We start from the raw sequence: 6502 nt of genomic DNA, 5'->3' as shown, positions 1-6502 counted from the left end.
GCTTCTTCAGCCTCTCAAGAAAACTTATGACTCTAGGTTCTGATGATTTATTTGCTGAGCTGTCCCCACCACCCAGAAGCTCTTTGGAAGCTGAGACCTTATCTCATTCATGCTTGTGACCATAGTCTGGTGGGGTCCCACTCCTGAATGTCCATCAGTGGATGTCTCTCCACAGCAGCACCACTCAACTGTTCCCAAGTACAAAAGGAGAGAGACTAATTTGCAGCAGGGACCTTTCTCTCTGGATTTGACCTCTGCAGCATGATCCCACCCTTGCTGGCCTGGGCCCCTCTTTCCCTCCTTTCTGGCAAGATTCTGTGTTCTGAGTACAACAGGATGTGACAAGGCAGAATATGTGGTGGTCACACATGTCTAGCCAAGAGGACAGGAGCTCCTGACTCAGCCCGAGATGAGGATGAGGCCAAAGGAGAAATGCTGACCAGGCATCACATCCCAAACACCCAGTAACATCAACAAGGCTTTAGAAGGAGTTTTGAGAATTTAGGGTGGAGCTTCAGAACTGCAAGAGGGAAGTGTCTTAAAAAGTAAAGCAGACATGGACAATCCCTCCAGTGCCATCATGTAAGTCTGTCTAACATCTACCTCTAAGTCCCTGCTTCTTCTCCTAGTCAGAACTGGCTATGTGCTGCCTATTTGTCTGGAGCCCAGGAGGCTCTAAGGCCAGAGGAGCCTGGGAAGTAGCTTACCCTGGAGACTGACTGACACGTTGTTGGCAAGACAGATTTTCAGATGAGAACTTGGTCCAGGAGTGCGATCCCAGAGTGAATTAGCCCTGGTGATGGATGCTGAGATGCTCTCCTCTGCCTCTGCTCTCTGTCCCACTCATCCTATCCTCCACTCGGCTTTCTTGTTCTCTCTTTGGTCTCCAGCCAGTGATGCTGGGGGTAGAAGAGCCAACTAATCCATCACGCAGGGGTTGCAGGGAGGCCGGGGCCATTAGTTCATGAATCAGCTAAGCCCTGATGCTCTGTCAGATATAGAGCAGCATCATCTGGAGTATGCATCCCAGGGACACAGACAGAGAAAGAAGCTTCTGCCCCTGACAGACCTGGGCTCAAATCCCTGTGTCACCACCCACCAGCTTGTGACCTTGAATATACCACTTGACTTCTCCAAGCTACGGTGCTCCACTGACAAATAGGGACAGCAGAAACCACTTTACTTAACTTATAGGTTACTGGGAAGATCAAATGAGCTGAGAGATGGGGGAGAGAGAGAGAGAGAGAGAGAGAGAGAGAGAGAGAGAGAGAGAGAGAGAGAGAGAGAGAGTTAGTTTCCAGGCAATAGAAATGACCATGGCTAAGTACTAGTGGGCTATCTGCCAAGTCCAGTCATATCATCATATCCAAGTTTTCTAGCTTGTACACTTTTGTTATAGCTGCACAAGTAACTCATACTGACTAGCCCTAGCTCACAGCCTGGTCTGGAGGCAGAGGAACAGACTTGATGAATTAGGATTGACTCCTCCTCTGTGTCTACCTGATTCAGCTGCAGGGATTGAAAACACATTCAAGTTGGCCCACGGTTGTTCTAATTGCTTAGATGACTGGGCTGTCAATGTGGCTAACAGTGATACAGTGCACCTTTATAAGATCACTAGACACTCACTCAGTGTGAAGAGTGTATTGTTTATTATGAAGCAAAAGGGAACAGGTGTTGAGGCTCAGGAAAGAAGCAGAACTAAGCTCCAGTCCTCAAAGAACTTAGAAGCTCTTTGGAGATGGGAGATACCCATTTAAGAGATCTTAGCCAAACATGTATATAATAGCCAAGATGCCAAGTCTAGTCAGTTTACAATAGAAACCTTAGTGTCGAATGATGCAGTCGACATTTAATACATTTATGTTTCATGAAGGAATAAGGAGATGAACCAGTTGCAAATCCTTCTGTACTACCCTTGTGCCATTTGGGACTTCCATAACCCCTGTAGCTTTGGTAAGACCCCTTCCAAGCCATAGACCGCTCAGATGTTCTGCAGTTGGTTGTCATGTGCGTCTACTGTTCCAGCTGCTGAGGGTCTGCAGCCCTTCTCCCCTGGGTCAAACCATCAGACTCAGACATAAAACTTTGCCCTCCTCCTTTATCCATGAAAATCTAATTACACAGGGAATTTTTTTCTGGGCTTTGTCATTTTACTGAGGATTTGATGGTGTCATCAAGGAGGGATTGAAGGTCCTGCCAATTGCATAGGTTGGACCGAGGGAAGACTTCCCACTTCCCTAACTTTAAGTTTCTGACCTGTGACTCTCCACATCTGCCAGAGAAGTCTAGTCCAGGGACTTCCCACCAGCTCACCCTCCACTCAGACCATAGCTTTTCTCTCAGGAGGACTGCTGATTTACTTTCTGCTGTCCAAGAGAATTCTAAGAAAAACAGCGTTCTTCATTTTCTCTCCCATGTTAATATCCACATAAAGGCTCCAGCCCTGGCGATTCCCAGATGAGTCCAGAGAGGGAAGAGAGGCTTGTTTAGACTCAGGATAGAGAAGTTCTATCCAACACTGAGATCAACCCAGACTGCCTCCTGTGCTCTCTGTCCTAGGAGGTGTGCTGCTACAGGGAGGCTGAAAAGAAGCCCTCGGTGCATTGATGAGAATTCCCATTCATTCATTCATTCATTCATTCATTCATGCGTGCATCCATTGAAATTAAGTATCTCTATCTCCAAAGAGCATATACATTATTTGAGGACTGGAGCTTTGTGTACCTGACCAAGTTCTCATCCATCTTTGTGCCTCAATTTTCCCATTTCTACAAGGGGCTGGGAAAGGTAGCTAGAGAGTTCTGACTAGGTGCTCTCTTAAGGTCTTTAGAACTTTAAGGTCCTGTGGTTTTTTGGTGTTTCAAGAACGTCAGATTCTTTTTCCTACTATAGTATCTGGGTGTTAGTTATGGAGAATTGCAAAGGACTTACTCCATGGGTCCTTTTACCTCTCTGGCTCCAGGTTGGGTGGGGCTCTGTTCAACTGTAAGGATAGAGCTCTGGAGTGAGGAGAGCTTGCCTCTGAGTAGGTGAAGCAAGCCCTATGTGTCCTGTGTGGAGGGGGCGATCCTTCCCAGCCTTGTAGACAGGAGAGCAGCAGAGTGGTGTGGCCTTTGCAACTGGGGCTTAAGGGGTGGGGATGAGAGAGCATCTCTAGCATCCTTGTACTGTTTGGGGCTGTACGAAAAATTCCTGCTGTTGTGATGTGCCTGAGGTATGAATGGAACCTTCCTCCAACAATATAGACTTTGTAGAAAGAAATGGGGACCCAACACTCTGACACTGGGAATGATGCAAAAGTTCCCAAAAAATTCCCTCTCAAGGTCTCAATACTAGTCTATTTAAAGTTGCTATAAGAAAGATGATCATGTTTTGTTATTTTTTTAAAGGATAGAAGTTTGTTTGGCTCATGATTCTGGCGATGGAAGGTCCAAACAGCACAGTGCCAACATCCCAGTAAAAGTTCCTTGGCTGCATCAGAAGAATGGAGCAATGGGAAGGAAATGGCCACGTGGGTTGGTAACCACTTTACAATAGCCTGCATTGGTAAGAACTAACTGGGGTCCACTCAGAACAGCAGTCTTTTCTGAGGGCTGTGTTCCCATGACCTAATTACCTTGCCCTAGGCTCCAGTTCCTAAAGCTCCTTCCACCTCAACATTACTTCACTGGGCAACAAGTTTCAAATACATAAATTTGGGTAGTTAACACTCAAACAGTATCCAAACCATAGCACTCTCCAAAAACTCCTTTATTAAATATTAGTAAGCAGTTTTTGAGTACCTACCATTGTTGCAGATTGTGTGCTTGGCAATAAGCCATAGCAAAGAATAAGAAAGACATGATAGTACTAAATGATATCATCCATAAGAGGAAGTTATGTGATACCTGGATGTAGTTGGGCCAGACAAAGATTCCGGTGCCTAAGTAGGGATTTGCCTAAAGCCAGGGAATGTAGAACAGAGCTGGCAGTTTCTAGGGATAGAGCTGAAGCCTGTAGCAGGGAGGAAGCAACAGTCCAGAGGCCTAATAACACTCCCGTGAAGAGCTGTTGTGAAGGGTGGTTGTGATGACTCTGAGGCTGCAGAGAACAGGGTTTGTATCATGTCAGGATAGAGTCATGCAAACATTGTCCTGGAGGCAGTGATATTGGACTGTAAACTCTCAGAGGGGAACTGTATGTGCCTGGAATATAAGGACATTGAATCATAGGGTTGCGATGTGGGGGTTTCATCATGGTATTTGGTTGGATTTATCTCGCCTTATCTTGGACTCTTCTACTTGAACAAAGCCATACCCACTCCAGCCTCCATGAGTACTTCCTCCTGCCTCAAGTGGTCTCCTGGCTTTTCCATCTGGAGAAATGTCCTTCAAATACAGCTTGAAGAGAAGCCTCATCTGGCTGGCAGAGATGGGTATGCCTGTCAAGATGGTAAAGGCTGACAGGCTGAAGCACTGGGTGACCTGGTCCAAGGATTTTCTTCCTTCCTAATGCTGACTTGGTGATTCAGTGGTTCTTCAGAAATAAGAGAGATCAGTGGGTGAAGAAGCGAAGTCTAGGCAAATAAATGGGATTTTGTTTCTTTGGGTCTTGTGAAATGCCTCCCCTTCCTGCTAACTCAGCTCAGTTCTGCTGCTTGTTGTAAATGCCTTTCACGCACCTCCTCTTCACTCAGCCTTTTCTTTTCATGTAGAACCTGAATTTGCTTTGTGGTTAACGGTATTCCCTTTATAAAGACATTTTTTTAAATTGTATGTATGCATGTGTGTCTATGCATGGTTATGTGCTTATAAATGCAGCTTCCCATGAAGGCCAGAAAAGGGTGTCAAATGTCTGGGAGCTGAAGTTACAAGTAGGTATGAGCCACCTGACCTGAGTGCTAGAAACTGAACTCAGGCCCTCTACAAGAGCAGTGTGTGCTCTTAACCACTGAGCCTTCTCTTAAGCACTGGGATAAACAGTATTTCTACCTATGGCCTGGAGTTCCTGTCCTAGGACTTCATTCATTTGCTCAATAGCTCATTCTCATTCCTTTCCAGCCTGTGTTGGTTGTTGCCAGACTCTGATGTGGTTCATGCCCTGCCAATGTAGAGAGGCAGCCACACCCTAGGTTGAAAGATAAAGAATGAAGGGGAAGGGATGAGGGAAAGTTTTCAGTGGAAGGGACACCTCAAATTATACCCGAGGATATTAGATTTGGCTAGGCTGGGGAAAGAGAAGGGCCTCCCAGGGAAAGAACAGCAAATGAGGCCCAGAAGCTGAGGAGAGGGCCTTCCAGAGTGATTCCAGAGTGATACCGTGTGACCAGAATGTGCAGTTAACAGGACAGCAGGTTTACAGACTGGTGCAGACACATTCCAAGGGTACTAGGAAGTCAGGACAACTTGACCTTCATCCAGAGGGCAGTGGAGGGCCATGGAGGATCTTGGGCTACCCACTGTAAAGCAAACATGACCATCCTTGTTTTAGTCTTGTGCTGGAGGTTCAGATTCCAGAGCCTCCTCTGCTAGTTAATCCTGCAACCTTGGACCTGCTCATTGGTCCTTCCCTTCTCAACACCCTCTATCCTTCACAGCCTCTCTTTAGCCCCCGGGCCTAGGACTCTGCATCTGCAAAAGAAGGTATCTGGACTAGGTGAACATTTAAAGGAGTCGCTTCCATTCCAGGATATTCTACAAGATTTGCCAATTCACTGATTAGCCATCATTTACAAATCTGTGCCGGGCATTTGATGAGATTATGGGGATAGCTCTTGCTGAATAGTAAGAGCTCACTGGTAGACAGATGCATGCATCTGTGTCCACGGCACAAAGAAGAATGAGCTCAGAACTATGGGAGCACAGTGGAGCAAGTGATTCATTCTCCCTCAGGGATCTGGAGGCGGCAGATGATCTAGGCCTTGAAGGATGTACTGGAGGGTGAAGATAGGGGCTGCTTTGTTCAGTGGTAGTGAGTCACCTGGAGCCTGGAGACCGGAGCTGGGTACCCAAGAGGCCCTTGGATACTAGGCCAAAGGGGTGTGATTCACCATCTGCAGGGTGTGGGGAGCATTAGAAAGTGTTAGGAAAGAGAGGTGGATTTACTTACTCTATCTTTGGGGGTTGCAGTGGGGTTTGTTTTATTCACTGTAGTCAAATTCATTTGATGCATGCAGGAAAGGAGGGGTAATTTCCCAGTCCCAGCTATAGACCAGATCCAGGGCTGGGTTACTACTACTACTACTACTACTACTACTACTACTACTACTACTACTACTATATGTGTATGAGTGTTTTCTCTGTATGTCTCTGTGTACCACATACGTGCCTGGTGCTCCAGGAGGCCAGAAGAGGGTATCAGATATCCTGGAACTGTAGTCATAAATGGTTGTGAGTCTTCATGTAGGAGCTGAGAATTGAACCCAGGTCCTCTGAAAGAACAGCCAATGCTCTCAACTGCTGAGCCCCCTCTCCAGTCCCTACTTGATCTTTCTTATTTTAGCCTTGGCAGCAACCACCCA

Source organism: Peromyscus eremicus, chromosome 2, assembly GCF_949786415.1.
Source record: "Peromyscus eremicus chromosome 2, PerEre_H2_v1, whole genome shotgun sequence".
NCBI lineage: Eukaryota > Metazoa > Chordata > Mammalia > Rodentia > Cricetidae > Peromyscus > Peromyscus eremicus.
Note: the sequence above shows the minus strand (reverse complement) of the source record.